The 11,737-nt window shown below is 39.9% G+C and overlaps 1 long non-coding RNA gene across 1 annotated transcript; it reads left to right on the plus strand.

The window, feature by feature from the left end:
• The first annotated feature begins 196 nt into the window (after positions 1-196).
• Positions 197-10,945, plus strand: LOC120410522. Its single transcript, XR_005602721.1, has 5 exons — positions 197-1,363; positions 3,618-3,775; positions 3,933-4,075; positions 10,182-10,297; positions 10,552-10,945. It is a non-coding gene; the product is annotated as an uncharacterized LOC120410522 (long non-coding RNA).
• Positions 10,946-11,737: the final 792 nt, after the last annotated feature.

Raw genomic sequence — 11,737 nt, forward strand, 5'->3', positions numbered from 1 at the left:
AAGGTGTGCTGTACAGAACATTCTCCCGGATTTTTGAAAACTGTTTTAGCATCCTGACACAGTGTCTCGTTGGTATAAACTGCTGCCAACAGTAGATATAAATTTAGTGTGTCCCCAGCCTGTTTTGTGAAATTATGGCACAATGTTTTGAAACTATGCCAGTTTAGGATACAGGGAAAAGTGCTGCTAGCTCTGGCTTGCTACTGTAAATGTAAAACATTAAAATGATGATTAATGTGAAATTGATGGAATTCAGTCCTGCCCAGGAAATTCAAAGACCTAACAGGGAAAGGAGACAGAAATAGATATCACCGTTCTGGCACTTGATTTGTTTTCTTGAAACTTGATTCTCCTCTGCCTGAAATCTGCTAGAAGTTAGGGAAGATCAATAGCATATGATTGTGAGCCTTTGGCAGAAATGGAGTGCTCCAGGTTGTGCTAACACGGGGTAATTTGAATTTGGTGCTATTTTTCCTCCCTGCTTTTTTCTCATCTGCCAAATTCATTTTGGCACTGTTTGGCCTGTGACCTTTTCATCTTACTTGCTTCTGGGGTTTGTTAGTTATTTTTCCTTCATTACCGTCATCATCTAACCTTTGTGCTTGCCACTGCTTACACATCCTTCTCCAAAGGTAGGAATCAGAATTCAAATCCAGGAGAAAGTGCTTGAACAGCATTAACTGCTGAACCTCAGCTAGTGGGTGAAAGTTAGTAGATTGAAGAGTTGGTCAACACTGGCTTTTCCCCAGTTTTTTAACATAGTTACGTGGCAGCTTGGAGACCCCTCGTGTCACAGGGAGAGGAGAGAGAAGAAGAAAAAGAAGCCTCTTGAGAGTGTGACATTAGCATCTGAAAAGCTGTGCTTGATCTTATGCTGTCCTTGTAGCTATTTCATCCTTCTTCCAAATGCCTCTGTTGCTGCCACTTGCCTTTCTCAGCTGTAAAACAGCAAAAGCACGTCTGCTACCTGATGCTGAGGTGAGTGATTGATGTTTTGAAATTCCTCTGAACACATAAAGTGTGAGGATTGCTTATCTGTTATTACTTTTCTATTATTATCCAAGCAAGTTTCCACTCTGGGCATTAATTTTAATTGCTCAATATATTTATTCGTCAGAAATCCTCTCTCCCCTGTAGTTTGGAAATGTGGATGGATCTGAATGACATAAAAGCAACATCTGACTGGGGAAATGCTGGTATGGGCTGAAGATATATTGATATGTCCCTTTAATGCTATGTTTATGACAGGTGAAGTCAAGGGAAGGAAATAGTTTTGTCACTTACACAGAAGACCCTTCAAAAGAAAAAAAATCTTCACCAACACTGCCAGAAATACCCACAATTTCGTTCTGATCATATTTAGGTAAATTAATCCTTCTGTATCTGGTACTTTTTGTTTTGTGGTTGTGTTATAGTTATGCAACAAAATTGAAAAGAAAGAAGTAATGTGTTTGGGGTGAATTTTGTATCATTAAATTGAAGCGTATAATTTCCTTAAAAAAGTTAACATGGCAAGAGATTTAAAATGTGTGTTAATTTTAATAGATACAAATTACTGTAATCACATCAAGATATAAATTACTATAATCACGTCCGCTTAAATCTTTCAGTGATTATAATGCCCTTGTTTCAGTGTCATGTTTCTAACAAAATATTAATTTCTTGTTGTGCGTGGTCTCTCAGCGGGTATAACCCTGTGTGTTAAAGCCCATTGCTCTTGGGGGAGACAGCCATCCTTTCAGTGGCAAAAACAAGGTGGGCAAAGGCAAGAGAAGTCACTGTAGGTGGATGTGAAAGTAGGATAAGTCTGAGTCCATCCTGTCATCCCTACTGGAGTGCCAGGTCACCTCCTGTTCTGGAAACAGCTGTGGTGATTGCACAGGGATACTGGAATCCAAGGAGGCATCCGGTGCCGACATTGACTTCTCCCATCTTAAATGAAAAGAGGTGTGGGGAAGGGAAAGGCTCTCAGCCAGGATCTGGTTGTGTAATACACAGAGAGCCCTGAGGTCTGTGTGATTACAAGGGGTTTTTCCAGCAATGCTGTAGAAGCATCCTGGAATTTGCCAGGACACTGCACACACACTATACAGAGATTCTCTGTAGAGAAACCTGTGCCCACATTACCGTGGGTATTTCTAGTGATGTAAGAAAATTGCCATGACAGTGAAAAGCACTGTTTTTTCTACAAATTTAAGGGTAAAATGCTATATGATTTAGCTCCTGTTTTCATCAAAATTCATGTAGATTTTGTAAGTCAAAACAAGAGAAAGGAGTCTGTTTTGTAACATTTTTGGTATGGGAAAGGGAAAAGGAACTGTTTTGTACTTGAGGTTTCTGCAGCATAATCAAAGAGGGGTGTTCAAAATTTAAAGATGTTTCCTGTGTCAGGGACTTTTTCCCCCTCTTTCTTTTGGGTCAATTTTCAGGGAAAAAAAAAAGGTTGGAAAAAAAAAGGAAGTGACTTCCAAATTCCTGACTTGCCTTTCGTCAACTCCTTGCTTGATAGCAGCTTTGACAAACTATAATTTAAATAACTGTACTTTTGAGAAATATATTGTCCAGTGAAATATTTTTCCTTATTTTCTCTCAATGACTGGGACTGTTTATTGAGAATAAATATGTAAATAAGGTTATTACCGTGGAGGAGAGTTAATAGCATCTAATGTCTTAGAACCTGTGAACAATCATGCCCATGAGGAACTCCTTACACAAATAGTCCTGGTAAAATCAACAGGAGTCTTCATGTGGTAAAATTACTCATACAAATAAATGTTTGAGAGGAAAATGTCACTGTTCCTCTCCCACATTCCTCCTGCTCTTCCATGAAAGAAAGCCAGCACATGAACACCAGAAGGCATTTTTAGTCTAATATGTCCCAAATAAGGATTTAATCTAGACTAAACAACTGTTTTGAGTATTTGCTGCAACTATTACTGAAAATGTTTTGAATTTTTCTATTCACTTTCTAGCTTTTGGTTCTTGATTTAAATCATCTGTAGTGTTCCTACTTAGTGTGTTCCCTCGGTATTTAATGTTTAGAATGTCTGTTTAATACAATTTAATAACCTCTGCAGTTCAGCTGCAGTTTACTTAAAAAGCATTCATTACTCTAAAAAGGTTTTGGAATGAGTGATTCATCAAAGAAGCTAAAATAGCTCAATTTTGTGTCCTGCTAACAAGACACCAGGTATTTGTTTAATTGTAAGTGCTTATTCAAAGCATCTACAATTAGCTGTAGTGTAGTTTTGAAAGAAATAGTGTCCACAAGGAGCTGTCATTTTTGTGTGACATGAAGTTACTTCAAAAGTCACAATTTCCCCTGAAGGTAATAAAGTTATCCAATTACACTTCTAGTTTGTTTATTACAATTAGTGTGTTTTGGTAGAGGTTTTTCATGGATAAATGAAAATTAGCTGATAAAACAGCTATTTTCCTGAGCCAGGTAGTAAAACTGATCAAAACAGACCTGTGAGTTTTGGGAGCAGGTGTGCAAAATTTCCCATGGTGATTTTAGGGGGTTTGGTTTTTTGGGTATGTTTGGGTTTTGGTTTTTTTTGTCTTCCGTATAATCCTTGATCCTAAAGGTAAAATAATAACTAATTGCTTTCATTTAGGCTGATTGTGAGTCAAGTCTGTATCTGCTGTGGAAGTTAACTGATGCACCCTCTAACTAAGTCTCTGCAGCACCTTCCTCCTACATAAATGGGCAGGTGGATTCCTGGTTGTTTTCTTGTGGCCACCAGTGCAGCTGAGGGACCCATCTGAGCGACAGGTGCTCACATTCATTTGGAATTTTTAATCACAGCTTAACACTTGTCAGCTTCAAAGTACACACTGTTGGGAAACTAGTGTCACATCGTGTGATGCAGCAGTTGTGGGGCTGCAAAGAAAACAGATTGTTTGATTATTGTTTTTCTTCCATGGCTAAGGTTAACTGTCTGGACAGCTGCGAGTCAAGCCTTCAAGGCACGCTGCTTTATCTGATGGGTCTCAGTCTTGATCTGGCACATGAAAGGAAATGCGAGGAAGTTTCCAGCAGAGATCACTTTGCAAGTCCAAAGATAAGGGCAAGGTCAAGTTCACTTTTGTTTTCACAGTATCTCGTTACAAACATCAACCCAAGTGCCACGCAGACAATGCGAGTTTAGTCTAGCAGTGGTTCGCACCTTCAGGAGGTTTGTGTTGCTGGAGTATTTTTCATGTTCTGTTTACCAGCATCAAAAAGACCCACCCCAGTAAAGCAAGAGCAGTTGCCTTTCTGAAAAGGTGACTCTTCCTTCTAGGGACCAAATATATGGTGACTTTATCCAAGTTTTGATGTTTAACTTGCTCAGGTGTTGCCAGCCTCTCATGGGGCTTCAGAGAAATGTCTGTATTTAGTTAAGGAGAAAGTTGTCATTATCTGTGTTACATTATTTCAGCCCATAAGGTTTCTCCTTTAGGAAACTACCACTTCATCCATGCCCTTGGAACTGTGGGGGTTTCTGAAGGAATCTGTGAGGTGGAAAAATAGAGCTTCTTCTCTTTTTTTTTTTTAATTTTTTTTTTTTAACAGTGTTCTTTACGGTTATTGTGAGCAGTGTGTGAAACTTGAGACCTGTGGCCTGCAGGGTGGAAGGAGCTGTCTCTGCCCCATGAGGCTCACCAAAAACATTTCCTGAGTTATGGATGAGCATTGCCTTACAAAACCCAATCGTACACACTGCCCTCCCTCCAAAAACTGTTCCAGTCTCAGTGCTGGCTCCTCAACTTGTAAAATTTTATCTTAATTCCACCAAGGTCTTGGTGAGATCTCCTAACTACTTTTTAATTTCTTAATTATGTATATTGTTATGCTGCAATGCTTTATGGCTTTATGTAATCAGTTTTTCTTATGGCAGAATTGTTGGTTAGTGGTGCACTTCAGCAAAAACCACAATTTAAATTTTTCTTAGCTGTTGCTACAAGCAGTAAATTCTGTGGTTAAAGGAAGGAGCATATTGAGCAAGCCTGTGCACTCTTCCGTTCCATCACCTCAAATGCTGGTTTGTGTAAGCTGTGCATGAGGAACAGGTCTGCACACTTGTGACTGCAGCGTAAATGTGATAGTTCTCAACATCTTCCACAGAGAAGCAGAAGTTGTGAGGGTTTTTCTCTCCTTTTTTTTTTTTTTTGATGTCTGCAGATGTCTTCATTTGATATTTTAAAAAGGAAAGTTGTCACCCTCAAGTTAAAAATCCATCCAGTCAAATAAGTCAGCCTTCTTTCATGAAAATGTTTGCTGTCTATACCATAAAAACAGAAGATTATAAATTGGCTGTAGAATTTCTTAATTGCTGTCATGCAAATTATTCTACCACTCACATCAATAAGCACAGTCAGTACACTGGGTAAAGAGATGCCTTTCTGAATCTTTTTGGGATCCCTTTCAGAGAGACAATTACAGTGGTGCAAACTATAACATAATGGTGAAGTTAAGGTGAAGTGAACGATGTGTTGCTACACAAAGCTTGCAAAGATAGAGCACTGATCTGTTAAAAATTAGCTATGGTTTTATTTTATTGTAAATTCTCCAAGGTTCTAGTCTTTTTTGGATTTTGGGATGGGTGGATGGCGGTAGTCCTTTTGTCTTTGGAAAAGCATCTTTTATAATTCAAAATGCACCATTCTGGGATGCTTGTATGGTTATTAGGGAGAGCTGTGGGCAAGCTGGCACTAAACTAAACCCTCAGTCCAAATCCCCACTGTGCTCTGAGAGGCAACTCTTACCAAAAGGAGCATTTCATGTCCTCCTGTCTCCTGTGCTGGCATTAATAAGAGCTGGGATGATTTCCTGGGGAATAATGATAGGTGCATGTCCAGCTATGCTGCAGCAATCAGTACAGAAGTGTCCTCCCTGGGAGCAGAGGTTGCCCAAAAGGTTCAGTGCTAGGTGTCAGGGCAATTTCTGCACCATTCTTATCACTTCCTTCATTTACAAAAGTGGACTGGCTCAGAGCATTTCTCTGCTTTTCCTTTCTGTTTTCATCATTTTCTCCTAATACCATGAAACCACGTTTAACTTCATGTAGTGCTTTCTTCCAGGGAGAGCTGAACTCCATACAAATTTATCCTGATCAATCTGTGTCCAATCTGTTACTGGCTTGATCAGATAGAAATGGATGATATCAGTGAAGCTGGCACATTGCTCCTAACCTTTCCTGATGGTATATTCAATACTTGAAAATACCAAAGGTCTAAATTTAAAGGAAGATCCCATAAAATCACTGTCCCTTTTCCAAGAGATATATAATGTGTATCTCATGTCTCTAAAGTCCCAGTTTGAAATCATGTAGTTTTATTCCCATTTAATGTCGGAGTTATGACATATTCCCCCAAAATACACCCCTAGCTTTCAACTTTTCCTCATTATTCTGCATGCTTTTAAAAATAAAAGTAATGAGCATTTGCCTTTTAGTGACCCTGTCTTTCCTCTTCAAAGCAGTGATTTTTTTATTATTGACTTTCAAAGAGCAAATCATTCCCACTAAGCTGCCACACTTTTTATCCTAATTATTTTTTCAATTGCTGTGTTTTTTATTCTGCATCTGCATTAGTATAACTTTGGTCTTTTCCCTTTTAAAAACAACATTAATGCTCATTTTTGTCTTTTTACTTTCCAGCTTTATGAAGGCACTACTGACTCACACCTTTGTAAACGTCTGCCCTCGAAGTTTTAAATGTTTGCAATAAACACACACTTTTGCTGCTATCATTAGCAGGCATTAGCCATAAATTAGCTACTTCATTTCAAATTCAGCTTCCATTTCTCACAAAGTGCCATCAAGAATCCTTCTCTCCTGGCCAGCTTTACACCAGTGGAATAGGGAGACCAATTTCAAAATTCTAAGAACTACATCAGAATAATTTTGCAGTCAGGAATATACCCTCCTTGAGTATTTTCTTCCTTTTTCTTGGCTAATGGAAATCCTTTGGATATTTCTGACAGTGTATGCCCCCTGCAATGTCTCTGCTAAAATATCCAGACATTCCAAGATGTTGGTGGCAAGGTCCTGATTCATAACTGTAGTAAATTTCTGGTGGGTGTTACTGCCTTTTTAGATCTCTGTGGGAGATCATACCTTTAATCTGTGCAATCAGAATCTCCTGAGCTGTCCTGACTGTGACTGTGCATGTAAAGAACCAATTGTCCAGCAAGACAATTTATTTCAGTGATGTGTTCATGTGACCTGACTAATTCTGAGGTGGGAGTACTGGCAACAAGGAGGATCTGGCTAGATACGGGCTCTTATTTTGGTCCTTAGATAAAAATGGCACGTCTGCTGTAAGCATGGGATGGACTATATGAAAGACAACATTGTTTGTGTTCCTCTGATAATCTGCATTTTTAGGTTCTTCACTCAACTTCTTGAGTTTGAAAAGCAAAGACGACCAAAAGGAGATTGTTTTGGAGAGAAGTGATAGCCAATCTGGGGTAGTAGTCAAGATAACCTCAGTGGTGTCATGATTAAATTGTGAGGAGTTAAAAAAAGTTCTGACAAGGTCTTCCACATTAACCAAATTTATATTTTAGAAATTCGGCATATTCTGTTGTTGATTTGTAGTTGATATCCTACGTCCACAGACATTTATATCAGGTGAACAGCAGAGGTTGCCTAGGTCTCCTGGGAAAGCCCATTGTACAGCAGCTTTATCTCCCTGTAATTCAGTTTTTCCACCCCTTTCCTCTCAACTTCCTGTGGATTCCTCATGGTGCTGATATTTGTGCTACAGATGTGCATCTTCTCCTAAGGTTTGAGAAGACAACTGTTAGCACCTTCTCCCTGGAGCAGAAGAGATACAGGCCTGAGTTGGCAAGGTGATCTAAAAGCTGCAGGGTAAGATTTAAAATTCTTGGTCCAAGGGAGAGGCCAGAGCAATAGCAAGTCATCTTAGAAGGTCTGACTTTAGTTACAGAGACCTGCTACCCTCAAACACATTGGGAAACCACATTGCTAAGCTTTGTCAGTGTCAGTCTGTGCGGAGGTGCTGTAACATAAGCTGCTTCAGAAATCCAAATGCTTTGTTCTCTGATTTTTAATTATTATTTTTATTCTGTATTCTACCCAAAGTATTAATTCCTTTTATAAAGTCACTCCTGATTTACACACAAATGTGCCAGTCCCCTTCTGTTCCTGTCTATCTTAGAAGCAGCATGAGAAATTCAGCTTTTCCTCACTCAATTTTTAGTAAAACACAGTAATAATTATTTTTTAAATAGAAAATAGACTCAGGGTAGGGATCTTGCATTTTGAAAGGCACCATTTAATAAACCAAAGACAGATGGTCACTTGTACTCATAATTTCTTCTTACAAAATGCAATTTGAATTCATCTCGGTGGGTTCAGAATATCTTTTTTTCTAGGCATAAGCCAAATTTCTTTTCCCCTCCAGCTTACAGAGGAATATACACTAGATAACTTGACTTTTCCATTTTAGTAAGCTGTAAATCTATTTTTAAACAATGATTGTGTTCAAGGTGCTCCTCTTTAAAGGGTTTTTCTCTTCTCTGAAAGGGCTTTCTGGCCTCTGAGTTCTCCAAGTCCTGGAAGATTGATGCCAAATGTCCCCATTAGGGTGGTGTATGTGGATATGGACTTTCAGGAGGGACATTTGCATGTGTTTCATGTTCAGCAGTAAGGAATGGACACAATACTCATATCTTTAAGCCAGTCGTAGCCAACAGGTTCGTTCTCAGCAGCCTTGCATGGGCTGGCTCCTGTGTGGGGTCAGGATGAGTCCTGGGGTTGGTCTTTTTGGGGACAACGGAAATGAATGTCAGGAAAATTAATTCACTGTGTTTCCTTCTGGGTCTTTGTTGCATCTCTGGAGGAAGATGGAGGAAATCCATGCATGAAAAATCTACCAAGGGATATTTTAAAAAGACAATATCTGACTTGAAGTCCCTGAGCCACAAATTGCTGGGAGTTGGGAAAGGACACCTGGGAAAGTGTTGATTACTCTCCTATTACAGTCATCTGTATTTATCTTTTATCACACAGGATAATTTGGCTTCAACTAGTACAGCTGTTTGTATGTCTTGCAACTTGGATTTATATGGATTTATTGATACATAGTGGATATTCACATGTCTATTTTAACTAATATGTGGTGCAGTTCTTCCTAAATCCTCTTTAGAGCCAAAGGGGAGAAGAATATTCACACAGAAGGTGTTTCAGAGAAACCTTGGGTTCTCTTTGTCTCTCTGCAAAGATAGCAGAGGGAGATAAACCAGCTGAGCTGGCTGATTTAAACTGCACTGTGTTGACTGGTTTCCACACCACCACTGAAGATACCCCCTTAACACAGGACGTGCACAATCTGGGGCAAAGTCCTGCGTAATGAAAATTCATTTTGTGCTGTTTCAAAACACCACATCAGATTTAACAGCAAGTAACAATCATAATGCAACTGCTCTGTTTCATGGCTGCGAGGAGAACAAGACACAAAGGGGCTTTTTGTTGTGGGGTGTGTGGCTCTTTATCACCACTAAGCTGCAGTGTAAAATTCCCTGTTTCTCCTGAGCCCACGAGGGGCATCTCCTGACCCTTCCTGATGCTCGGTAGGGTGGGTGGGTAGCTCTTTGTCTCTGTGAGCAGCTGCCATCCTGGTGGCTTCGCCTTTGCTGCCAGCACAGAGCCCAGCAGAGGAACAACATGCAAAGATTCAAGGGATGGAGGGGAGGCTCTGGCGGGGGATGAGGTCCCACAGCTTGGAGGCTCTGCTGTAAATGTTTGTGACAGGACTTGCCCCTTGAGCTGTGCTGGAGCTGCCACAGATCCTGGTCCCATGGGCCTCCAGCCCCGCCTGTTTTCTCACTTTTTGAGAGAGAAGCACTAGAATAACAAAAGACTCTTTCTGACACTTTTCACTGTTTTTTGCTCCCTCTCTCTTTTTTTTGTCTGGGATTATGTTGAATATAACTTAAGCCCTAGTGCCCTCTTCTGATCTTGGAATAGGTGTCAGTTCTCAGCACACCTGTCCCTGCAGCTCCTGCCCAGCAGCCAATTGTTTGAAGTTAGGCAAGCATTTGGGGACACAGATATTTAATTTGTAATCAGCTTTAAAGCTTTCAACATTTACTCTGATCAGAAACAGGAGCTTAGGCATAAATTAGCCTTTTCTATTTAAAAAAACATTTTTTTTTTCTCCCCCAGCAGGAGCTGTAGGCTTGATGCAAACTCCACAGAAGAAAAGGGATAAACCCTTATCAGCTCTGGCCCAGCCCTTCACAGAGCACGTTCTCTGGCCAGTAGAGTCACTTAGGCTGAAAGAGGTAAACTATTACGAGATCTTCAAGGAACAAAGACTAATTAAGGATAATCTTGTAGAAAATGTTACTCTTTTTTGGATGTATTTAACATGGGGAATACTGGTATGTGATAATTGTACAATTCCTTGGCTTTTCAGTGCTAGTAACCCAAATTTAGTTTGTGTCCTTATATCTAGACATATGTAATACATATTAGGTATATCTCTGACACTCAGATAGCTGCAGACTGTATGAATTAGTTCATTCATCATTTCCAGGCTGCCACCTCTGGGATGGAAGGAAGCACCTGGCAGGGAGCACACAGCAGTTCTCCACAGCAGCCTCAAAGCCAAGCCAGAAACCCTGCATCCAGTTTGTATTGTGGGGTGGTTCCACACAAGGGGAACTAGAAACCTGTTCTTTACAAAAATGCACGTTTGCTTTCTAAAATCATATTTTTTACTGATAGCCATTGAAAAAAAAAAATACAATATTTGCCTGTAAGGCACATGATATATCCCAAATATGCTAAACGTTGCTAAATCTTCTAACGCTAAATTTACTACAAAATAAGGTTATGAATTAATTTTCACAGTCCTGGTTTTCCTAGACTGTGTCTGTTTGCTTATGTTTTAAGCAGATAATATTCTGCAAACTGAGAGTTGTGCAACTGCAAATAAACATTCTCTACTAACCAAACTATTTGTTGATAATTTTGGATGGGAATTTTTGAGATACTGATGGGCAGATTAACACTAAAGGCCTCTCTAGCAAGAGGTTTAACAACACATTAAGCAACAAAAGGGATATTTATAGCATTTTCCTGGACTATGTGTTTTCCAGCTCTCTATTGCCATCTTGAGTCCCTGACTGCCTTCAACAGAAAAAGGAAATTGGGGCGTAACGCAGATAGAGACAAAGAGAAAACAGATTTGCAGTCCTGATGACCAGGGCCCTCTCCAGTTATCAGGTGAAAGTCATCAAGTGTAAGAGAAACAACATTATTTACTTCAACTGAGGTTATACACGCTGTGACACACTGCAGGGAGAGCTGAAGGGAAATGCCAGGGCAGGGTGATGTTGGTGCACATTTGTTCTAAGGGGTTGCAGAATGAGGTTTTTGGAAAGCAGCTGAGCTTCGGGCCCATGGGGAGTTCTTGGATATGTGCACCCTGCAAACACCTCTGTCAGAGGAGCTGGTAAGAGTTTAGAGTACATTTGCAGGTGGATTGTAAAAATCTGAAAGCACTGCCCTTCCTCCTATGCAGATGTTTGGATACCATTCTCTTTGTCCTATAGTTGCCCTTCACAAAATTCTCACTTTCCTCTGAAAATCAGTAGGATGGGAACTGCAGCCCCTGATCCATCCTATGATATTTTAATATGTAGTTACTACATAATAAGAAAACCTATGGATTTCCAAGTTCTTTGGGATAGGTGGCATGAGAAAATAGAAGCCTGAGG

This window comes from Corvus cornix, chromosome 10 (genome assembly GCF_000738735.6).
Source record: "Corvus cornix cornix isolate S_Up_H32 chromosome 10, ASM73873v5, whole genome shotgun sequence".
Lineage (NCBI taxonomy): Eukaryota > Metazoa > Chordata > Aves > Passeriformes > Corvidae > Corvus > Corvus cornix.